The sequence below is a fragment of the Notamacropus eugenii genome, chromosome 1 (genome assembly GCF_028372415.1).
Source record: "Notamacropus eugenii isolate mMacEug1 chromosome 1, mMacEug1.pri_v2, whole genome shotgun sequence".
Lineage (NCBI taxonomy): Eukaryota > Metazoa > Chordata > Mammalia > Diprotodontia > Macropodidae > Notamacropus > Notamacropus eugenii.
The window spans coordinates 513,922,959-513,948,922 of NC_092872.1; the positions used below are offsets into that span (position 1 = coordinate 513,922,959).

The 25,964-nt window shown below is 39.2% G+C and overlaps 1 long non-coding RNA gene across 1 annotated transcript; it reads left to right on the forward strand.

Annotated features, from left to right (window-relative positions):
- Positions 1 to 290: 290 nt before the first annotated feature.
- On the forward strand, positions 291 to 24,175 carry LOC140519965 (uncharacterized). Its single transcript, XR_011972341.1, has 3 exons — positions 291 to 1,301; positions 6,033 to 6,093; positions 23,846 to 24,175. It is a non-coding gene; the product is annotated as an uncharacterized lncRNA (long non-coding RNA).
- The last annotated feature ends 1,789 nt before the right edge of the window (positions 24,176 to 25,964 follow it).

A 25,964-nucleotide genomic window follows, 5' to 3' on the forward strand; every position in this document is an offset into this window, starting at 1 on the left:
GGAAACCTAAAGAATCCTAAGATTTCTTCCTTGTCATTTTATTTCTGTTCTCATTCTCTGAAAAAGGATTAGAAAGAAATATTATTCATTTATTCACTCATACATTCAGGAAAACAGTTTTTAGAAGTCTTGCAATAAAAAAAACCATGTCAGTTGCTATGGATTAGATGGTGTCAAAGGTTCCTAACAGCCCTAAAACATAAGTTTCTATATCTTATCCAGCCCACATTTGGGAGGAACCAGTCATTTTTCAAGTTTCATTAGGCTAGAGTAGGAATAACCAACCAAGATAGGTGGTACAATATGCCTCCGATGGAAAACTGGTCAGAGAAGTATCATTCAGTCTTGAGGCCACATCCACTCCCATCCATCACGCATTCATTCTGCCTTTGGCATCTTTCCTCAGTAGTGAGCCTGCACATGGGGTACTGTAGCAAAACAACTCAATATCCTCTGTTCAACCAATAAGTCCAAGCCTCAGCACTTGGTCAACAGCCTGTTTGCAAAGACAGCCTCTTTCTTTCAATGTTTCAATAATCCCAGATGTACACAGATAAACGCTTCAACTGCCTCCCCTCATGTTGCTTCTAGAAGCCCAGAAGTTTCAGAGGTTCACTTCTTAAGTTGGTCTAAGTGATTGGGATTTATATATTGCCAACACATATGATTGAACTCACTGGGAGTGACACCATTCTCGATTTTAAGACCTTCTCATTCCTACTTGTTGAATCCTCAGTCTACTGTCCTGATGTCTGGGTCCCAGTTCTCTAGGACCATCACCAGTAAAGTCCACCAGGTGGGGCTGTTTTCTCCTTTCTACTCTCATATATCCCTGGTCAAATTTCCTTTCTCCATTCCCCTTTTATTTTCACTATCTAGCAGATGGAAGCAAAACTCTATTATGCAAAAAAAGGACAGATGACCAGAAATATTTGTGGTACACAGACAATTCACATTGTTCAGATCCAGCCATTGTCTTAGTGGTGAAGTGATCTACATTTCTAAACCACCCGACCATAGATCAACCCTGGGCAAGTGGCAATATGTAACAGTGGAAAGAATATTGACCCTTGGATTCAAAGGGCTTGGGTTCAAATCCTGCTTTTGTAACTTATTGCTTTTTGGGATACTGGACAAGTCACTTCTCTGAAACCCAGTTTCCTCATCTGTAAAATGAAGGGTATGTATGAGATTATTTCTAAATTCTTTTTTGGCACCCTGGTGGTACATCTGTGACATAGCAGAAAGAGAACAGGAGCTGGAGACAGAAGACCTGGCTGAATCCAGACAGAAGAAGTTGGGTAAGTTATCTAACATCTCTGTGATCCAGTTTTCTTTCACATGTAAAATGAGGAGGTTGAGCTAGAGAACCTCTCAGGTCCCTTTAACTTCCAGATCTTATGATACTACTTACCGTGTGGATCACCTTACCTCCTCTAGGCCTTGTTCTTCTAAGATGTGAAATGAATGGTTCAGACTAGATGACCTCTAGGATGCTACTTATTACCTGTGTGATCTTGGGACAGTCACAGCTTCTCTGGGCCTCTGGTTTTCTACTATGTAAAAGGAGGGAATTGGATCCCCAAGGTCCAATTTTCTAGCTCTCAATCCTGTGAATGAATAACTATCTAAACCATCAGGAGTTAATAGCATAATTAAAAGATTATCACAAGCCTTCCCATTTGCATAAAGATCTTGGTTTCCTTATGAAGGCTAATTTATGAAAGATATACATTTGACTGATGTAAAATTGAAGTTCTCCCTTGTCAGAAGAGAGACATGTCAGTGGGGCTTTTCACGTAGTATTTAGACATCAAGTTTTCCTGACTATCTCTTCCTTCAGCTCTGGTCCTGGCCACATTTTAGAATCATTCGAAAGACAGCCAACAGATCTTGGATTTCCGACTTCATTCAAATTGGAAAGATGTGGTAATGAAATCTTTCCTATAAGAAAAGGTCTATTAAATAAGCACATTGAAGAATTCCTGTTCCATTTGAAATGAGCTTGTCATGTTACCCTAATTGCAGTGCCTGTATGGAGAAGCAGTGCCAGAGCCTGCTTGGGATGATTTTAAGAATTAATTATTAAAGTTTCCTATTTCCACTTAATAATCTCTACAGATTACTACTCTACACTTACTCCTTTATGATTTGCAATATTAGCCTAATTATTGTTCTTGGTACCTCCATGCATGACATGCTGAAGTGTTCACTTCAAACTACCAAAGGGGATTGCTGAGCTAGGGCATCTGTAGGTAAGAAAACTTTGTTGGCCCAATTTACTAATAAATCTTGGCGTGATGCTCCTTGCAAAGATGCCAGCCTGTCAAAGGCTTAATCAGGGAGAATAATCCTGGTATCTCTCTATTGTATTGGGGAAAATCATTGTTTATGACTTCAGGGAGCATCAGCTTGTTAATTTTCAAGATGTGTGGGAAGGGAGCCCTTTTCTAGGAGCAAGGAGGGCAGTCAGGACAGGAAGGTTTATTTGGGGTAGTTAAGCTTTCCCCATGCATCTCTTTCCAGATGCACCATGACAGAATAACTTTAAAGAATTGCAAAGATTTTTCAGGTTGGATGAGAGGGGAGCAGAAAGTAAGTATAGGTATTTATTTCTCAAGCTGGGCAATTGTCTTCAATTTCTCCCAGCTGCCTACATTACTCTGACGAGTGACTACTCCAGTTGCCATGGGTATTTTGGGCCAGTATTACAGAGGAGGCTCCTTAGGTTAGGTAAGATTGACTTCTGCCTAACTTTATTTTGAGTAAGACATGAGAGGATTATTTTTGTTGTTTGTTTGTTTGGGGAGTTGCTTCTGTAGATTTTCCCCTACATCTAGCAGGCATTGCTATATAATATACTATTCCCATGTATGTATACCTAATTATATATAATATAATAATATACCCATATATGTATACATATGGATGTGACACACACGTATTTACACGCATCCTGTGACTCTACGTATGGCATCATTTTTTGTACTCATGGCAAAGGAGAAGAATCCATTTTTTCTGTTCAAGTGTCATTAGATTTCAGGGATGCACTTGGCCTCACTAGAAAAAGGAGTTTGTGTTGGACATAAAAGACTGGGCCATCATTCACACTTCAGCTCGGCCACTTTAGTTCTACTGTGGTAGCACCAGACCCCAGATTCATAGGATCATGGTGTTATAGGTTGGAAGGGACCTTTAAGGAAAACCCTGGAATCTAACCTCTTCATGTTACAAATGAAGAACTGACAGCTAAATAGGTGAAAAGACTGACTTAGGAATATACAAATAGTAAATAGCAGAGTGAGAAATCCAACCCAGGACCTCAGACTTCAAGGTCCATGCTCTTTCCTCTGTATAGTCCTCTCAATCAATCACATAGGAAGAGTGAAAGAAACTGAACAAAGAATTCTGATGGCGACTCAGAGGAAATGAATGAATCAGCATTATACTTTGTAAGTTGAGATTCATTTAGTAATGAAGCAAGTTTAATTGCTTAGCATTGATATTCAATGTCATTTCTTATTAAATATTGAATTAAAAAAAAAACCCCTAATGTTCCCATTTGAGCCAAGTTTTCCCTAGGGACTAACATGAGGGAAGCCTTTAAGGACCATTTCAAGATTCCCATGAGAAACAGCAGAAACTAGCCATTTATCTTGCATAACTTAATGCTCTGAAACATAGTACACCATGTTCTCCCTAGTGCACTTGTCATCTGGGATCATCTGCCTAAAAAAACCTGAGATCTGGCTTGGAAACGTTCTCATAAGTCCTTTGTATTGCTCATTTGGCCAGGGAGGCAGTGGCCAAACCTAGCTCTCAATCTTACTTATCTCCAACTTTTGTTACGTGACCCTAGATCCTGGCTTTCATAAAAGTACGCTGCTTGTCAAGCTCCCATGTGGTTAGAATTTGGGGAAAATCCAATCCCACTTAGATTCAGAATTTCAGGGCAACCTAAGGGATGAATTGCACAACAAACTAGGTTAATCTAGTCCTTTACAGTCTTTCTTAACGCTCATAACTAAGGAATCATAGAATCATGGGGTATGAGTATTGGATAGATCCTCAGAGGTAATCCAATTTGACCCATGCCTAAGCAGGAAATTAATTTCCATATATATTAAGACATGATTATATAAAAACATGAATATAGTAAAGGAGTCAGACAACTAGTCAGAAAGGATTTACAAAGGACTCATCCTTTTCTGGGACTGGGTACAGGTGGCACTGTCTGGCAACTCTACTGTCCAGACACAGTTCTGGGTGACAGTTCCAAGGCAAAGAGAGTACTAGTATTTGTGGCTACAAGGTAGCAGGGGAGGTTTTCTGGTAAAGATCAGACTGCAGACCAAGAGAGACTTGAATCTTTATTACATGCCACTTGTTTTTAAATATACAAGAAATTTAACATAGCAACGTTGAAATTGCTCTGAACTTCCTTCTTTTCTTTATATTTAAAAAGTTTCTTTAGTACTCTTTTATTACTTTTATGTCTTTTATTCTGTGTGGAGGGAGAGGCAGTCTTAATACCACCCTCTTACTCCCTTCAAATCTCTCCTCCTCCCCCCAAAAAGCTCTCCTCTGAAACAAAATCAAGCTATTCACACCTTTGTTGTATCTGCAAATGAATATCTCATTCCATACATTAGGAAGAACTTGGGTTCTAGATTCAGAAGATCTAAGTTCAAATCCCCAATAAATCTCAGACAAACGAATCTTCAGAAATGAATTTCAGCTTCCTCCTTGTGATCTCGCACAGTACACCAGAAATTCAACAGCCCACCTGATCATCTAGGAAGACTGGGCAAATTACTTAACCTCCCTGTCTGTAAAATGGGGAAGTTGACCAGAATGGTCTGAAGTCCCTTTCATTTTGAGAGCTATGATCCTATGATTACTTTAATCTTTCCTGCTTCATGTTTGGCTCAGTTCCTTTCAGGCTGCATTGGGCATATTGTCTTTGCTGAGTTATGATTTACTTGCTATCTAGATAGTCAGAAAGGTCTATAACATAGTCCTGCCACTGGTCACTGAATTAACTCCACAGGTGAATCTGAGTACACACACTGTTGTCCTTCATGACCAGAAGAAATGCTCTCAGGAATGCCAGCTTGCTTGGTAGCACTTTTTTTGTCCCCTCTGGGAGGAGATTTGTTGTAACATTGCCAATTGCCTGTAACTGACTGCCAGCTCTTGAAATAAACCAGCACCACAGTTTACAAAGCAGCAAGCGGGGAGCCCTGGATGCCTGAGAGTTGGCAGCAAGAGGTGGAACCCGGCACCAGCCTCAATCTAACCAATCCAAGGTTAATCGTCATTATGGGGAGGTGGGAGGGGGGAGCGTTGACCCATGTGAGATGAAAAATTGGTCTCCATCCAATACCCTCTTTGGATAATGGATCTCTGTCTTTGGTGTTCAGAATATGGCACTCTTCCACAGCACTAAATTTCTCTTAAAATTTATTTTTTCAAACATTATTTTTAATGTTAAACACCCCCAAAATGCATTTTTCATGTTTATGGCTGGTGCATAAAATTACAATGGGCTAACATTTTTACCAGCATACCAGGATCATGCTCCATAATTTAAAAGGTGACTTTAGTGTTGCAATAAATTTCATGCGACACTGAAACCTCTGTGGAAAATATACAAATTAGAGGCTGGCCATTTAGCATTTTTTTTGGGGGGGGGGTTATGCGGTTAATTACTGTATCCACACCATTAAGGAAGCTGGTAGGTGGGGAGTAAAGGATGTGGGGTTCTCCATAGTGGATGGGAGGTGCTGCTTGTCATAAGGGGAAGGAATGTATGAGCTCTCCTTCAGGATGACTGCAGTGACATTTAGGTGAGGCTGTGAGAGTGATGGAACCAGGGGATGAGACAGATGCCTTGAGAGAGCTGTCTCTCTATTAAAAATGGGGCTTCCTTGAGTTTATCAGGAGGCGAGTACTGTGAGTTTAGTGCGAGACTATTAGCTCATGCTGGCTGAGTTTCACAGTTTGAAATTAATTTTTTTTGTTTATTTTAGCCCTCCTGATGTCCTGACCAATTGCCACTTTGTCAGTGAGCTGTTTTAATTTTCAAGGAAGGTAGGTGGTGTCTGCTACAAATAAGTTGCTCCTTCTGAGCTGGCACCTGTGTAGCTTTTCTCTTTTCCTCCTTCTTTCCCAAAAGGTATAGGAGGAGCACACTTAAAAGCCAAGAGAATGTGCAAACAGGCTGATAAACTGATTGTGAGTGGAGCATGTTAGTGGTCTGAAGCTTGGCCTAGAAGTGGAGGAAGGAGAGTGGGACTTGGTAATTGACATGGTGGTCACTGGCCCTTTCTGTGTTCTCACAAGGAGGTAACTTAAGACAGGGCAGTAATTGCCAGATGCAGGGCTTTAATGAAGCCACATAAATTAGCACATCCCTACAAGTCATGGGCCTGAGAGAAATCAGACTGTGGAAAAGTTAAGATGACTTACGTGGATACTACGCTTATTGAGGCTAATGATGCCCCTGGTCATCAGAGGTACCACGGTGATAAACATGGTAAGTAGAGTATAGAAAGACCTGGGGGAAATTTGGCCTGCTAAACCATTTTGGGGCTGCTCTTAGATTGGAAAAAAAAAACGGTCTGTCAGCTATGTTGCCTTTGCAGAGAAATAGATGTTCACCTCTAATATCAGACTGTGAGCAACAATTTACCCAACCATACTTGTGTTGACCCTTCTGTTTACAACATGATGGCTTGTTCAAATGATGGCAGCTCTCCTTTCAGCTCATCAAAAGAACATTAAGCTTGTCATAGTAATACCAAAAATGTCGTTTTATCCTCAAGGATTCTTTAAAACACCTTTAGATTGACTATTTATATCTCTATATAATTGATCATATATGTATCACAGCAATAGAATCTTTATATTTTATTTGGAGGGATATTTTAAGTGGTAAAAAGGGCAAACTCAAGGAAATCAAGGAACCACACAGGCTATTGCTCATAATTGTAAAAAAAAAATATTAAGGTATACATGCTAGCTGTGTGACATCAGGAATTCACTGTCCTAGACATCTTGCTAATTCTCTCACTTGCAAAGAAGGTGCCAACCTGCATTGGTAAAGGGAGTTCCCTTACCTGGAATTTTCCTGTACCAGTGAAACTAAATGTCTAGTGTTTTACTTAGTCTCTAACTTAGGTCATCATATAAAATTTGTGTGAAGTGATAATTACAGACTTTTCTCATCTTAAGCTTTCTGAAGGGAAAGATTATTACAACTCCCTCCCCCTTCTTTTCTTCCTGGCATTGTTACCTCAAGGAGCAGTCACTAAAGGAGCTAAGCCCTTACCTTGTCTATGGGATTAGTGTGGGGAAACCATCTATCTTTAAAGGTCAAGCAGACACCACCAATGTCTTTAAGACATTGTTTTAGAGACATATAAGATGTGTCTAGACTTCAGATATAGCCTCAGAGCCAACAGTGGCAAGTGACTAGGTGTTTCTGAGAAATGGGTTCAAAGTGTTGGCCAAACGGCAGGGACTGGACAACAGAGGCTAATTAATAGGAAGGAAAGGTGTCCAGATGGTCATTTATGCAAGAAAATGTAAGGTTTGATCATGTCAGTGCAATAGCATTAGCTATCTTCATAAATACAGCTATTGAGGTGTGAAATCTATGTGTTTAGTCTAGGTGATGCAGCATATCATAGCTGTATGAAAGCAACCTCAGTCCTGTATTGACCAGGTCTCATCAGCAGGAGAAAAAGTTGTTCCCAGGACATAGATTTTCCCCCTTAACCTTTACTCCTTTAAGAAGGAGTAACAAAGTGTGCATGGACCAGTGTAAACCCATGCTCACTATTAGAATATCAAATCAATTAGGTGCCTTATGGCCAGGAGGCAAATAATAAAATCTTTGAAGTGCCATATTCAGGGCAGTCATTTTTAAAAAGTATACAATCATTCAACCAAATGGTGAATTGCTAACTTTCAGTAAAGGCCAGGAATGTACCAGGCACAGTGCTAGGCACCAGAAACACAAAACCCCAGAAAGAAGAAATCCCTCTTCACAGGAAGCTGATCCTCTAATGGCCAAAACAACTCACAAGTACATATGTGAGCATATACAGCATAAATTTAAGAATAAATACATAGAAGTCAATTAAAAATAGTGATATGCTGGTAAATGTTTAACAGCCTGCTCTCTGGGGAAAAAAAGGTCCTTTGACATACTTTTAAGTTTCATCTGAATTATTAACATTTTCTTCATCAATTTCTTAAGTCTAAATAATCAGCAGAACAATAAAGCAAACCTTGGTTTGTAGCGTTTGCCTGTTCCTCAGGTGTAAAGGCTCACACATTGAAAATTTAACAAGCTGAGCAGGCTCCAGCACACCCCTGAATAAAGGCAGGCTGAGAGAGACCAGGGAGAGGGTCCGGAATAGGGAAATGCCTCGTGGAAAGAGTGCTGCTAAAGCTGTATCTGGAAGAAAAGAGGCATTCTATGAGGAAGAGGAGAGGAGGAAATTCATTCGAAGAATGAGGGAAGACTAGGGAAAGGCATAGTGACAAGGAATGGCCTATTGTGTGTGAGGAACAGAGAGGCCAGTTTGATTAAATCACAAAGTAAAAGAGGGAGAATAATGTCCAACAATGCTGGAAAGATGGGTTAGGGCCAGATTGGGAATAGTTCTAAAGGCTAAACATGAGTATTTGATCTCCTCCGGAAACTTAACTCTTATAACTCTAACCTACTTAATATATCATTTTATTATATAAAGCCTCACTATTGTTTTATGTTTATTATTATTGTCTTTTATAGTAAAATTTAATCTATTTTCACCGTGTATTCCTAACACCTAAAAGACTGTCTTGCACATATCAGCATTTATTTAACTTAGGAGTTAAATTTCACTTTAATGATAAGATTTTCAAGGGCAAAGACCATCTCTTGAACATTTTCTATATCACCTACGGCACCACACATATGGTTGAGACTGTAGTTTGAATACAATGAATATTTGTTAGTTAGTTGATATAGAACATGCCTATATTCATATCTTTCATTCCTTATGTCAGTCATGGCAGATAGTATAGGAAGGCTGATGGACAAAAGTGCAACCACTCAGTAAACCCAATGGCTACTGGAACCATAAGTCATCTATCAGGAAGGTAAAGAATGAAGTCAGAGGGCTGGCTTTTTTACAAGGAGACAAGTAGTATTGGATAAACACTGAATTCTGAAACTTGCGAGATCTGTGTCAGATTTAAATATAAAATAAGTCAACTGTATTTCCCAGACTTCTTGACCTACAACAAACAACAACAGAAAAAAGACTAAGGAAAGATATTATTTATGTGAGACCCAGGCTTTAAATGGATGCATGATCCAGATAAAAGAATTCATGGTCAGAAAATATAAAGTAAGGAAATTCTATAAAATATAGAAATAGTGATAACTGGCATTTATGTGATCCTTTAATATTTGCAAAGTGATCTACATACTACATGTCATTTGTCCTCAAAACAACCCCTTTTGAAGTAAGCCCTACAGATGTTATCTCCATATTACAGATGAGCAAACTGAGGCTCAGAAAGGTTAATTATCTTGCTCTTGGCCATGAACTCAGTGTTAATGACAGGATTTAGCCCAGATATTTCTAAATCCATTATCTTCTGTTTTTGCCAAATGCAAAATGGGAAAAATCATGGATGTTAGCATAACAGAATGAGGAGTGAATCTAGTGTTTCCATACAATCTTTATCATATAATTCAAATTTATAGCACCATGACCACAGACACTTAGTAAACATTTGTTGATTTCATTTGAAGAGTGATATCTGCAGCTTTGTACTGAAAATGTTAAGATAGCTGTAGACTACTATTGATAAAGATAAAATAAATACCATTGGTATCCTGAGTGATTTAGAGCCTTGAGTGTTCAATCCAAGATTATCCTATGTATTTATTTTGATTAGAAATCAACCATAGACTCTTCGAGATCTTTGGAAGAATTCAGTAACATTAGCAACCTACCCCCATAGTTTACAAAATATTCTTCATCTGAGGGTTTTCTTTGTTGTTTCATATATAGAATTCTGCTGCTTTGGCTTGGACACCTGCTGTCTGGTCCCTCAGTGATGGTAGCATTCTTTAATAAATACCCTGAAAGCTAATTTTTTTTCTTCAAGCCTTCTATTTTAGGTTTCCCCCTAGGATCCTCCTCTGACTAGAAACTTGTGTCCTTTCTGAGTTTACTCCATTGAAAGACTTCTGAATTTTGCACATAGGCACATACAAGGTTGCCTGTTTTCATATACAAAAACTTTGCCATCAAAAACGACCCACAGAAAACTGAAGTTGAGATTTCTGAGTAGAACTTGGGTGAAATTCATCCTTTCAAGGGATTGACAAATGTTAAGATTCTAGCCTGTTACAAATTATTTATTTTTGCCCCAAGAAAATGTAAGTATTTTCATAGTTATTATGTTAAAATTCTTCCTTCTTCACTCATTCCCACCTCCTCCCCCTGGGAAAATATTCCTCTCCTAAATCTACAAAACAGAAAGACATGAGTGTGGAGGTGGGGAAAAGCAGCTCATTTTTTCAAACCATAATTTCACAACACATAGTGTCTCTGCGAAATGTTAGATTTGTACCAATCTACACACACACACACACACACACACACACACACACACACACACACACACACGATATTTTGTTCTTATCTTAACAGTCCTTCTTCTGCTCTTGGAACATACCCAGCTCCATGGGTGTTCTTGGCAGTAGCATCTTTTCAGATCTGTGGTAGGATGCCACAGTGAAACATTTATAGGAATAAAGTGGAGAAGGCAGAGTACTATGATTGGAAAGCATTCCCTACACTTTCTTAAAGAAACTCAAACACATCTGCGTTTTTATTTTCCATGACTCAAATGCACACATATCATCCTCTTCTTACATCCTCATTTCTTCAAAACCCTCGAGATTTCACCAGTGCAGGGAATCTCTCCACTAATATAGACTGCAGCCCCTCTGTGCCTTAGCAGGGGACTTTCAGAATTGTTGCGGCCAAGAAAATCCATCTCCTGGTGGCCCACCTTCTGGTGATGAGCCTCTCTGAGCTTACTTGGTTGATCCTTAGACAACAAACATATGGTCTGTCATTGGGCCTATCACTTTAATTTTTTTTCAGTCTGTTAGGACCTACCAGAGCCCATCCATCAGCAGGCAAATATGGGACAGACAGTACATATGGTCAGCAACTTGGGCTCAGAATTAAACAGGAGAAGAGTGGATTGGCTTGCCTTCGGGAAATTATAAGGCCCTTTTAATGACCTCCTATCTTCTCCCAGAAATAGCGGCCTATCTTTTTATGAACAATATGTCATAATAGAGAGGTGGAGTAGATTAATGGGTAGAAAACCAATCTTGAAGCCAGGGTAGACCCAGGTTCAAATACCAAATCTGACACATATTAGCTGTGTGAACCTAGACAATCACTCACACTATCAGTGCTTATTGAAGAGAAGTCAGCATGACTAGAGGGAGTTTCCTCACCAGGAATTTCCTAGGATCAATGAAGCCACAGGTCAAGTCTCTATATATTAAAACAGCAATATTCTATCTGCCTATTATATGATTGGAAAATATGGAACACAACAGTCTCTGAAAAGTTGGAAATAAATACTACGTAGAAAACAATGGAGAAGTCCTTGGTAGGTGTGAGCAGGAGGCATTATATAACTAAAGAAAAACTTTGAAGAGAAACAGGAGTTAAAGAAAAAGAGCTAACATCTATATAGCACTTTATGGTTTACAAAAGGCTAAACATACTTAAATTCATCTTATCTTCACAACAACCATGGGAGGAGGTATTATTTATTATCCCCATTTTACAGAGGAAACTGAGGCACAGAGAGGTTAAATGACTTGGCTAGGGTCACACACAGTTAGTACATGTCTGAAGCCAAATGTGAACCCAGATTATTCTGATTCTGAATCCAGTGCTATATCCACTGAGCCACCTAGCTGTCTTTAGATTTCATCAGGGAAATGTAGAGTAGTAAAAGAAGACTGCTCACATGTCAAAGGTGAATGCTGGTGGGCATCCTTAATGACTGGTATCCTTAAAATGTCAAGAGAAGGTGTGTTAGACCTCTACCACTGTGGATGAATTCACTGAAACAAACTTGTGGGAGGTCATGGATGAGTAGTGAACAGGACTGGGTAATGATCTGCCCCGCTGGAGGAAACATTTGAATTGATAAGACCACAGATCCATTGGAGAATATGAAGAGTCTGCCAGAATCTGTACTCTTATTACAATAGCCTTTGAGAACCCAGGGTCACCTGTACCTCAGGAGAAAGCATTAGAGGAGAGTTTTAATTATAAGGTCTTTAAGTTGGCAACTAAGCTTTAACAGGGAGGCTAGATCATGCAGTGGATACAGTGCTAGACCTAGAGTCAGAAAGACTCATCTTCTTGAGTTCAAATCTGGCCTGAGACACTTACCAGCTGTGGGACCCTGAGCAAGTCACTTAACCCTGTTTGCCTCAGTTTCTTCACATATAAATTGAGCTGGAAAAGGAAATGACACACCACTCCAAAATCTTTCCAAGAAATTGCCAAATGGGGTCATGAAAGTTGTACGTGACTGAAAATGGCTGAACAATAATAAAGTGTTAAGAAATCATAGAATTTTAAAGGTGCAAGGGGAATCCTTTTTTTTTTTGGATGGCCCTATCACACTGTTGATACATGTTGAACTTGTGGTCCACTAAAACCCCCAGATATTTTTCAGACAAATTTCCATCTAATCATGCCTTTCCTATCTTGTACTTTGGGAATTTGGATAGTGCCAAGGGGCAGTCTAAGTACTGTAAACTTAATACCTCTAGAATACATACTCAGGAATCAGGCACCAGAAAATTGGTACAATGTGATGGCCAGCCTCTAACACTACTGGTACTCTAATTTGCTACATGGTGATGTTATAGTGTTCAGCCTCTTTTTATTGTGCCTCTCCCTACCCCCACTCCCACATGACAACTCTTCTTGTAAAGGTGACATCATTAATGTCTCTGTCACTCTCTTGCAGTGTCCCTATGGGGAAGCCACCGTTAGAGCCCTTTGTTCTTCAATCAGTTGTTCATCATGATTATTTTAAAGATGTAAAATTATCATAGATTCTGAAGTCAAAAGGGGAAAAAGGGAAATGTAGAAAATTGGGGGGAAATTAAATATGTGCAAAACATTTTTAGTACCTATGATACATCTCAGGCTTCTAGGAGTAAGTATATATACTATGTTTGTTTGATTTCTGCATGAAATGAGAGTTTGTTAAATTTAGAGACACAAAGACCCACGAAAACAGTGGACAACATTTTTTCCCCTGGTGGGGGAGAAATGAGTCCCCTCCCTCCCCCAAATACTTATACACAAAAACCCTAGAACGATTCTTAGAAAAAGAGATCTTCCCTCCCCCACTCCTGAAATTCTTTGGGCCTTCCTATCTTGGCTCCCAAATAGCCGTCTTTCAAGAATTCCCACTCAGCAGATATTCCCATACCAACAGGGTCCTTGTGTTAATGTCACTTCAGATGCTAAAAGGTCAGGAGAGGAACAGAGGGTCTAGATGTGATTGGCAGGATGCTGGGAGTGGATGAATTGGATCTGTCAGATTTCTGAGTCCTTCTATAAGCTGGAGTGTGAATTTGAAAATGGGCCCTAACTACCGGCTGTCGTCAAGAGACAACCCCTAGAGTCAGGGGCTGAACAGACTCCAAAGAGGTAGGCAGGTGCCTAGGGAAGAAACAATGGATTTGTCCCACATTGGACTCCACATTGTTGCAGACCCTCTCTCTCAGCTCTCTCTGCTTGCCTCTCTCTGCTTCTGCATTTTTCTTTATCGTGCCAGTGGTCAAAGGGAATAATAATATATTTGTTGTTGTTGTTTAAAAGAAGCCCTTGAAAGCCATTTGGAGACTCGGGTCCAGAAATCTAATCTTTGTTTGATTCTATGTTTATTGGGGATTCAAATCCCAACTTAATTTAATCTTTTGACTTATCCTGCAGGTACTACCTGATTATATTCCAGGGCCACCAGTAATAGGATTGCAGGGAAAGAATCTTGCTATTAGCACTTTGAGAAACGAAAGCTTACCAGACACCAGCACTGGTATTGCTCAGTGTAACCTGCCATAAATGAATGACTGCCTCTCAGAGCGTTTTCCCTGTTGTCTCATTTTAATAAGCTATTGCACAGCTACATATAAAAGTTGCAGATTCCATTGATCTGTGGAATTCTTTGAATTTCAACAAAAACTAAGAATCTAACTCTTTGTTCTTGGACTTGTTGAGTCAGACACTCCCTAGTGTGGTTATCACAAGGTTAGAATATAGTCCAATGTCCAAAAATTGGATAGAATGACCTATTTGTAATTCAGAGAGAGCTTGGAAATTTTCAGTGCCTTTCTATGGTAAACACACACACATACACACACACAGACACACAGAGATTATAACTGAGGGAATATAACAATCAAGGCTCCCCATTGCCTTGGTTCCCTGATTTCTGGACTTATACCTCAGTAGGTGAAAGATTTCTGGGTTTGTTTGAGTCTGTTTCTCTATGTTTCATGGTTTGCCTTGACCAAAGAATCTGTCATCATGCAGTCATCCAGTGAGTCAGCCTCTTTCTACCTAGCTATGCTGGTCCTCAGAAAGTAGACATGATCTGTTGTCCAAAACATACATGAAGCCTTTTCAGCATGCTAGAACCAGTCAGAGTTTGCCTTCCAAAGACAAAGCTTTCAGGAAGTCTGGGTAATCTTCACAACACAACGAAGTATCAGAATAGGACTTTTTGGAGGGTGTACTGCTATCAGTTATATCAGAAAGCTACCAGCATTTTAGGTATCCCTTCTACAAGTGTAGTTATCAGCCACAGCATGTCTTAACAGATGATTTCAGGAGTTGCATTGGCTAAAAACAAAATGAACCAACAAAAATCTATTGGGTAGCCCCTAACATGATGACACTTATACCATCACAGTGCTCAGATAGTAAACCAAATCTACCACCAAGCTTGTACTCTAAGGTTTTCCAACTTCTCAAGACCTGAAAGAATTTGCACTCTGCTGTCATAGCCTTCAAAGGTCAGGATCGCCTCCGTACCACATTGAGGCATTGGTTGAGAGGGAGGATATTAGGAGGATTCCTGGAAAACTTAGACAAATTAGAGTGAGCTCTTTGAGAGCAGGAACTGATTGTCTTTTGCCTTCGTATCCCAAGTGCTTAGTACAATGCCTTGCACTCTGTGTGTGCTTAATCAGTGCTTGTTGACAGACTGACTCACCTGTGGTCATTTCAAGTACTGCCTATATCTCCATATGGCCCAGGAACATTCTAGAAAATAAAAGCCCAGAAAACTTAGGTAAGAATTGAGGTTGTTGGGACCTGGAAACAATGAAGAAACCAATTTGACTAAAATAGAGGATTATGTAGCTGGAATTAGGTCTGATAGATGCCTCTTTTTAACTTTCAAGATAGTATAGGAAAATACAAGCCTAGGAACCATCAGTGTAAACCAGTAATGTAGCCAGCTGCTTTTAACCCTCCCCTGCCCTGGTCAAGGTCCCCAAATGGATCTGTTGTCCTTAATTTGGGAAAAGTGTGAACAGACATAAAAGTAGAGAGAAGAGTGCTACACTTATGTGCCCAAACTCCCCACCGACCTCCAGACTGGAAAGTTTTGCTTTCCAGTTCCTGTAATATATAGTATTGTATTGCCCCCTTAATAGAGGCAAAGAAATATGTATATATACATAAAATATATATGTATGTATATATGTATATAATATATTATATGTACACGCATATATTTGTATGTGTATATACACATACATGCATACTATATACATACATACACATATATATACATATGTGTGTATATGTATATGGCTGGCTCTCGGTGAATTATTATGGAAGATGATGACTATCTTCAATTGTATTTTAACAGGAACCCCATTATGTGCAATATTTAAACCCAATCCAGAATTATGATTTGAGAACAATGAATTACATTTCTGGCACTAACACAGAGCAGAGGCTGAAGCATGGGAGAGACAGGGATAGGAGGGAAAGGTATATCACAGAAGAGTTCCCTTCCCACAAAGCTGCGGGATCAGTTGCCCATTCAAGAGGTTAGCCCTGGTTCTGCTGTCTTCCAAAGGGCTGCAGGAATACTTTGGGGAGCCTCTGTAGCAGGCTTTCCCACATTGAAGGATAGTTTTCTGGGTCTGTTGTTCACTCAGCACCGAGCAGTCACTTGTAATGTATGAAACACATTTCATTTAATTTTCCTCTCTCTGTACCATGGAGATACTAATTCATCTGTCTCCTTCAAAAAAAGTCAATGTTAAAATAAAATTAAAAATAATCATATTAAATCTTCAGTCTCCTACAGAGGAGAGTGTTTGTTGTAGGCAAGGACAGAGAGCAAACTTCAAACATGTACTTCAGAAACAGCACATATTTCTTTCTGGGCCCCTCTGCTGTAAGTTTTAAGTAGGACTATCTGGGAGAAAACTATGGCTTAATGTACATGTAATTGCAAATGTCTGAACAAATGAGAGTTTCAGAGTAGAAACATGAAAGGTCACAGAAGGAAAAGAAATATGTCTTTGGCACAGAATTAAGAAATAAATGATTCAACTCTAGCTTTGATTTTTCCCCCCTTCCTGACACAAAATGTCCACTACCCAGTGCAGAAAATAGTTCATGGGTTATTTATTTTATCTTCATTCTTAGTGAAATTGAGTTCAAAATCATTAGATAACCTTGTAAAACCTGTGACTGGTACTGTTAATTCCACCTAATGATTTTCCCATGTAGTTACCCAGCAAAGGGGGTTATCTGTTAAAACAAGCTTTAAACTATTAATAGTTAAGAGCATCATTTCAGCAGCCAAAGCCGAGGCACTACTTCCACTCTTACATTCAGAGCAGGGGGAGGGCACGCTCACTTCCCCCAATGACCTTACATTGTCACCCGGAGTTTACCTTCCACTCGCCTGGAACGGTTAACTTGCTTCCCATGCCTTACCCTCCATATTTGTGGTCTTAATTGAGGAACCTAAACAAACAAATTAATCACCTCAGCCCATAAAAATGACAGAATTCATATGGTAGCATTCTTCATTCCCTCCAATTTGTTCTCCTGAAATCCCTGCAGCGATTTATTTGCTGAATATGCGAGTTTTCCCCCCCTTATGAAAATTACAAATTGTTGTCAAGGTTAACGAGTTAATATTCTCATTCAATATTTATTTTAGAAGGAGAGGAAGAAGTGCGACTGTTCCTGTACTTCCCCTGCAGAGCCTGCTTTCTTAATCAAAATGACAAGGACACTGTCCTTTGGATAATACTCTGAATCATCGAGACTAAAAAATGAGCTTTATTAATCAACAGCCCCTGATTAATTATTATAAAGTGATGCTCATACATTTCTGTACATTTTAATAATTCCTGCAGAAGGCTAACAATGTCCCTGGTGATTTGGAGCCTTTTGGGTTGAAATTTTTCTAAGCTATGTCGCAATAAATAGTCCAAGGGTACCAGGCCTCTTTCACTAATCCACTCAGCTTCAATCCCACAACCAAGGAAGACCTTCTATTTTCCTATTTCCCATCTATAATTTATCATTTGCATACAAAGTAAGAAGCCAAGAATCGGCAATCTCATCAGTTTTCAAAATACCAAGGGATGACGGGGGTGATGTATCGCAGGCTGCATTATCTAATTCATATAACCAGAATATTTCTGTTAAAAACAGAGCACTGTGATTTCTTGATAAGGATCATCATGTAACTGAAGATCAACAGAGAGAAACACTGATGTGCCAAGCCTGTCTGTTCTCTCTTCTCCAGCACTCACACTCACTCCAGCCCCATTTTCCATTAACAAAGGAAAATCCTCCCTGTCTTAAAACAGCTGCCTCGGAGAACCCACAGTTATAAAGACAGTTGAGGTTTCCGTACAACCCTTCAATGCACCTTCTTGCCTGTTATCAGCCAGATGGAAACTTCGCCACCTGCTTCTGCTCCTGTCAATACAGTCCTGAAGAGCTCACTGATACAGTCTTGCTCAAAGGAATACATGCCTTGGGAAGTCAGTGTCTCTTGGGAGAAAACAAGCCTACCTAACTAATATGTAACAAAGTAGCCAGGGTAGGCACCATGTCACATCATTTTCAGTTTCTTTCATTATTCTTAAAAAAAAAAAATCCCTAGACTTACAATAAGCTTATATCCATAAAAAGAGAGCTAACAGAAATGAAATGTCTTGAATACAGGGCAGAGAAACTGATGATGATGATGATGATGATGATGATGATGATGATGGTTATAGCTAGCATTTAAATAGAGCTTAGGGGTTTGCAGAGAGCTATATATTATTTAATCCCAATAAACCCTAATAACCCTGGGATGTAAGTGCCATTTTACAAATAAAATTGAAGTGGAGACCTACCCAGAATCACCTAGCTAAATATCCGAAGCCAGATCTGAACGCACATCTTTATGGTTACAGTTCCAATATTTGTCCACTACAGCACCAAACTGCCTCCAAGAAAGGAATTTCCTAGAAGGTAGGCTACAGTTTTGTACTCACCTCAAGACAGCAAGAGAAACACCATTAATGTGTTGGTATTTCTACAAGGTTTGCTATTTCACATTTGCTGTTTCATGTTAGCTTAGGCACTGTGATTATTCTCTAAGGCATTACAAAAAAAATACTCAGGGATTGCTTCTTGGGACTTTATCAGTTTGTGATCAGGTAACCTGTAGGTTACCATGTCTGAGATCTGTGGCTTTTTCAGTGTCAATAATGACTTTTCCACTCATCTTATTAATGCAAAGAGGTGGATAAGATTGTAAGACTTTAGATTACTGAACCCAGTTCCTGCTCCTGCATTTTGCCCTGTAGAAACAGGAGTGCTGATCACAGATAACAACTAAAATGAGATTATGATGTTAGCTTTCTCCAGAGATAACAGCAGTCTAGGTCATAAAGCTACCATATGGTAGATTTGGCAGTCTTTACCGAGAGCCATGGTTTAATTATCACATAGACAGATTCAGTTCCCCATTTGCAAGTGCCCAGGTCCTCCTGTGGCAAGGGTTGGCAAGACAATTAAGGGGAAAACCTGTATTATGTTTGGCTGATACACGAAGTGACCTTACTGTGGCCAGCACTGTCATTCCCTAACATTTTACTCATGATTAAGTTTATCATTTCAAATAAACACAAAATGTCAGCTTTCTGGGTCTACTTAATATGGGGAGCCAAACTGGATCACTCTTTGATTTGAAAGGGAAGAGGCCAAGAGAATGATCTGATTAACTCCCACAGATAATTTTTATTAGAACTATTGGATAATACAATGTGGGTGAAATCCACCTTGCAACTAGTGGCCTGCCATGGGCCAAACCCTCAGTATGACCAATGTTTTCTCTTGACAACTCCAGCTAATTAGCTCAACGCTTTCATTCTTCAGCTTCACGTTTCCAAAGAGTACTATGCTTTGGCACAGGGCTGACTAACCCCACCTCAGTTTTTCTGACATTTACTCTGAGTCTCCATTATTGGAGGATTCTTTTGCTTTTTTATTATTTTTTCTTCTCCTACTCTTGCTGACTTGAGTAGATCAAAACTGTTAAAGGAGCCTTAATCCATCTGCCCTTCAGTCAGTGCCTTTTTTCTTCTTCTTACACACACTCTGCATCATTTTTGTACACTTAGCACAGTGTGCAGGGGTGTATTCTTTTTTAAACATTCGTTCACCTAGTGGGAAACTCCCAAGGAGGAGGAGGAGGAGGAGAGAGAAATACCATGGCAGTCAAATTCATTGTGAAGATGTTGATGCAGATGAAGTACAAGTAGCTAAGGACTGTTTTTAGGGTTTTGATAACCTTCCAGTGGCTACCACTTTGTGCTTATCTTTAACTTATTCTATGACTGTGATGTGCACCCAGATACAAGTCCCCGAAAGTTGTTCCTTTACTAATTTTGCCTAAAACAGAGGAATCACCTCACCAAGATGTGGACCCAGAAAAAGTGATTTAAATCCCACATACTTACAGACCCTTTGGATTTGTTCCTTAGCTAATTTTGACCCTTCCAACCCTTGCCAAAAATAGCACTCTCTCTGCTATCTCCTAGGGCATTCAAATGATGATGGAATAAGGAGTGTTGGATAAGGGGCTATGTAAATTAGCATCTCCTTGTTCTCTTTCTTTCAGTCAGAGTGTAGCTGGATGTACAGCACAGATCTATAGATGAAAGGAAGTTTAGACAAACCTAGAGTAATAAAACCTACTGCTGACTCAATTACCCTAGTTCCAACCATTTATCATAAGTTTTGATTATTTCTAGGAGATATCTGGGCAATTTGTGGGTATAGTGGAGAGAGTTCTAGGCTTAGAACCAGGAATACTCATCTTTATGAGTTCAAATCTGGCCTCAGACACTTACTAGTTGGGTGACCTTGGACAAGTCACTTAACCCTGTTTATCTCAGAGCTGGAGAAGGAAATGGCAAATCACTCTAATATCTTTGTCAAGAAAGTCCCAAAATGGATTCAGGAAGAGTCAGACACATCTGAAATGACACAATAACAACAATGAGGGGATATCTACCCAGTTCCTGCCCTCATCAAGCAGTAGAAGGACATGAAACTCCTGTTGCCACATCAGAAATGGGGTAGATAAGATGAATAGTAATCATGGAAATATTGATAAAGATAAGATTTCAAAGATTCCTGGGTTAGAAAGTTAACATTCCATAAGAGAAGAGTCTTGCCATAGGGCATTCCCACTTACTGTTTCATGACCTTTCTCCTCATTTTTTTCCTCTGAGATTATGGCAAAAAAACAGAAATTCGTTGACCTTGAAGACTTTTTTTCTAACTCAGTGCTAAGAAACCCAAAGTTTTTCCCTTCGAGAATCACACTTTTACTTCATTGTTGATCTGCCAAAATACCAGGGGTATTGGATGATTTTGAGTAATTCCAGACAGTCATTTTCACTTTTTAGGGCACTGCCTGTAATCCATTCTTCTCTATTCCATGACATGGGAGTGCCTGGTTTTAAGTAGAAGCCCCTAGTTTATAACTGTTGGGGGAAATAGTGACTTCTTATACTGGCATCTTTATTGGGGTTGGGGCGAGGAAATACAATTACACTAAATGGAAAGGTCCAGTGTAGTGGTCCATTGGAAAACATTAGTAAATATTCATTTCATAGTGTTTTCAGATTGACAAAGTCAATAATCCTATGAATTGACAATTCCAATTATTATTATTTCCATTTTACAGAGAAGGAAACAAAGACTTAGTGAGATTAGTGGTTTATCCACAGTCATGATAGGTAGAGAAAATGGGGTTCTCACTCAGGTCTCCTGATTCCAGATTGAACTTTTTTCCAGTGCAATTCATGTATTGAATGAAAAGCACAGGAACCCAGCCAAGTGAATTGATCTTTGTAAATAAACCAGAAATCCCTGCATACACCAAAAAAAGTTCTCCATCCAGAGAGCATGACAGTATGACAACATCATTCATTGGAAAGTTATGAGAATCAGGAATGCAAAATAAAAAATAGAGTCATGGAAGTGATATGGGATGTGGATATGATTAAACTTGATGGCTGCTAGGATTTTGAAATCAACAGAAAGAAAGCCATATAAAACTACAGCATAATGTGAAACAGAATTTCTCCTGAGCTCACAGGAAAATAGTATGACCCAAAGGGTTTCTCCCAATTGTAATTGTTATTATTCCATGGTATGCGATATCTTAACCAGAAACAATACCTTGTCTAATTGACTAAAGTTGGGGAAAGACTTGGTATGTTTTTCAGAAAGAACTATTCAGACAGTAAGGTTGATTAGATCATTGAGTGACTCATTCACACGAAGGCCTAAAAGTCCTGTCAATTGAAGTATTAAAGGCTAGAAAGACAACAGAATAGATGAAGGGAATTATATTTTTATTTATAAGACTGATTGAACTACATATTTAAAGAATTAAATAGACTCAGAATATCTTTTAAAGAATATTTACATTTTATCCAAATTTCTATGAAGCCAACAATGGAAGAGTCTATTGGTTTGTTATGTAGTTGTGTAGATAAACTAAGGCACACTAGAAAAATGATGAAGTCACATAGAAAGAATTCACAATGAGCCATAAGGTGCAGGAAAGTATATGGGACCAAGAATCAGGAGACTTGGGTTCACTCTGCTGTGTGACTTTGAGCAAGGTACTACTCCTCTCTTGGGGTTCTCATCTGTAAAATGAAGTGGACTGCCTAAACCTCTAAGCTCCCTTTTACCTCTGCCAATCTACAAATCTAGGAGTACCAGTAGCCTTTGATATGCTGAATCAATGTATAGCTATCTTCCACGAATCCCTCCTGAAATGCCTCATCATAGTATAGAGGTGAACATGGTTATTCCAGCAGAGACATAGTTCTGCAGTTTCTACAATATTGAAAAATACCTTGGAGAAAGATTGTCTGTTGTTTAACGAATTTAAAGAATACCTTTACCAAGTAGGAGAAACTGTGTTGCTAGCGTTCAGTCAGTCATTTTCATTTGTATCTGACTCTTCATGATCCTATCTGGGTTTTTTTGGGCAAATACTGGAGTGGTTGCCATTTCCTTCTCTGGTTCATCTTACAGATGAGCAACCAAGGCAAACAGGTAACTTGCCCAAGGTCACACAGCTAGTAAGTGTCTGAGGCCAGATTTAAACTTGGGAAGATGTGTCTTTCTGACACAAGACCTGACACTCTATCCACTAGCTGCCCTTACCATTTAGCTTACCACTGGAATTTTTGCCACCTGGTGATGATTTTTTGTCCATAGCAACATATGAAGGCCTAAAATGGTTGTTGTCAGAACAAGAGTAAGTATCTCCATTGATAAAAATTCATGAATCCTTGCAATATTGAAGGAGACTACTTAATGCAGATGACTATTATTTTATTATTCCAAATAACATAATTTTATTCTTTTAATTCAGGCCTTTGGCTGTTTCATGTCCAACTGAGAAGAGGAAATACATTCTCTTAAAAACATTTCAATGGAAGATCTACTCCCATGATAACATAGCTTAATGGGAAGAGAGCTAGACTGAGAATCAGAAGATTGGGTTTTCATCTACCACTAACTATAACATTAAGAAAAACATTTCATTCATTTGGGACTGCATTTATAAACATGAGCAGGCAGGGCAAAATGGTCTCTAAGACTACTTCTGGCTCTAACATGTCATGATTGTAAGTGGAGTATCATATTAACATTATACTCAATTTCCTATTTTTGTTCTTCAGGGAAACTGATAAAATTTGGTACTAGGCTATTTTAACAAGGAAAAAAAACCCTTTGGCTTTTTAAGGTATGAGGTATTCCTAAAATCAAATACCATTTCATTAAATTCCATGTAGTACCTTTGAACTTCTCAGAAGAAAGGCTCTATGTAAATCCAAGGTATTACTATTATATTGTATTTGCCCAAGGATAAAAGCCCCAGTGACTATAGGATAAAACATTTTCAGCAGAAGGAAATCTTTAGGAAACAGACATTACAAAGGGATTCATTTTGTTTTAAAAGTATAGGTTTGTTGAACTCATGAAGGTGTTAGAGGATTTACTGATGCCTACACATAAATAAGATTATCTTTACCTTCAATGGTTTCTCTGGATTCAGTGGTATCATTAAGTACATGGACATTTCTGTTCAAATAGCTATTTTGTACTTTAACAAAATCTTTCCACCAATTTTCTTCTAGAGTGCTTCCTCTTGGCATGGAGGTAACACCTTCATTATTGAAAGGTTGTTTCAATAGATGGCCATGTTATGGAAGATCCTACTGGAAAAAGCAAGAAAAGCTTCAAGAATGGACTGGAAAATGAATTGTACATCTGTTTCCAACGATCAACCTAGTTAGGCATGAAGACATTTGCCACCAAGTGAACTACCTGGTTGATATTTCTTTTTTCTCAACTATAGCAAGTCACCAAGACCATCTGCTAAGGTGTAGGACTGGAATCTCTGGCAGGGGAGGGAGTAACTACACCATTAAAATGTGAAGGCTTGTTATGTTAAGTCTGCTGCAATAAACTAGATACCAAATAAATACTGATAATATTCCTCACTTTTTAACTGAAAAGAAATATGTTGATAGACTCTCAGAACCAGGAAGATTTGGGTACAAGACTAGCCATATGCTGACTATGTGACCGAGGGCAAGTCCCTTAACTTCTCAATGCTTAGAGGTAACGGTTCTAAGACTACAATGGACAGAGAAGTTATTAACCTTCTCAGCATTGGCAAAGGGAGTTTCCTTATCTGGAAGCTCCATATAATAGAGAAATCGCAGGGCTAGTCCCTATCATTACCTAATCTCAGCTTTAGTTAAGTATGTGACCTTGGGCAAGTCATTCATGATGGAATCATAACTTGAGTGGAGTGGTTGAAGCTTTGCCCTAGGCAACCAAATTTTAGAAGCTACAGAGAGTACTTACATTCTTCATCACAGCAGAAATAACTGAGCTTAACCCCTGGTTCAAAAGAAGAATTAACGTTAAAATAGAAAACTACCAGATGGTCTATGCCTCTTCTTCCCCCCACCTTTGCAGCCACACCTCGGTTGATCTCTTTCTAGCCAGGCCCTGCTTCCTTCTCTCTATCCCTGAGTCTTCCTAGCAAAGGCCTTGTGGAATCCCAAGATTTCTGTTGGTACTTCCCATACTTTTCAGTTGACTTGGAGGGAGGCTTGATTCATTTCACTTGCCCCAGGGACAAAAGTTACTAGTGTTGGCTGTGTGGACTTCAGTTTCATAGCATCACAGAGTTAGAACAGAAACAGATCTCAGAGGTCCTCTAGAGCAACTCCTTTATTTTCAAACTTCATTATCGTCAGAACAAGGGGCTGAGACTGGATGACTGCTAAGATTTCTTCTTCCTATATAACCTTTGATTCTCTGATTTCTGATTGCTTTTCATGAGGTACCTGAGAAGTTATAAAGAGATAAGACATCTTCACATATCTGAAACTCAACAAGAATAAGTGCCCTCCTTATTAGGATGGGTCCTGCCTGGGAGAGCTGGATTTCTTGGAAGGCTTAAATATGCTCAACCCTGTGCAACTCCATTAAAAAAAATAGAGGTCATAAGGGGCTAGGGACCCCAGGGCTATATTTCTTTAGAGAGATTCCTCTACCCTCCCCCCCCTCCAACATAAGCCTTCTAGAATCCACCTGAAAATGTGGAGAGCAGGGAGCATTCTGAGACAGTGTGCTTGGAAAAGGTTTCGATTGCTATTTGTTAGAGGAGCCTAATTCAAATCCAAATGGGAACTCACCATTATCGGGGATTCACACAGCTCCAGGTAAACAACTAATGAGCAGGCTGCCAGCTTCATTTTTATCCAGAGCCCTCAGAGATTCAACTGTGCCATTTCATAAAATATGCAGATGATAGTGGAGGGAGAATAGCAGAGGCTTTGAAAATGATTCACACAACCTAAAAATGATGTTGAAAAGGGAGGAATTAAATATTCACAAAGTGAGAGAAATTAAGGCATATTAACTGTTAGAATGTGGAGATGAAGTGACTAACATGCGTAGAACTGATGAGAACTAGATGATTACAGATCTGTCAAAAGTTTCTAATTCTGACACAGTGTGATGTCGAGGTGCTAGTTGGCTGGTAAGGGCAAAAAATTAGGTATGGGACAAGCAATGCAATGCTGACAGATCAGAGGCAAAGGCAGTGCGAGACACTGCAGTGATTAACGTTAGGCGGAATCCTGTTCTAAGGGTGAACTCAGAGCTCACAAAATGAATACTAATTAAGAGGATAAACTGGAACACAAGTTTTCTCCATGCTCAGTCCTGACGGTGGCT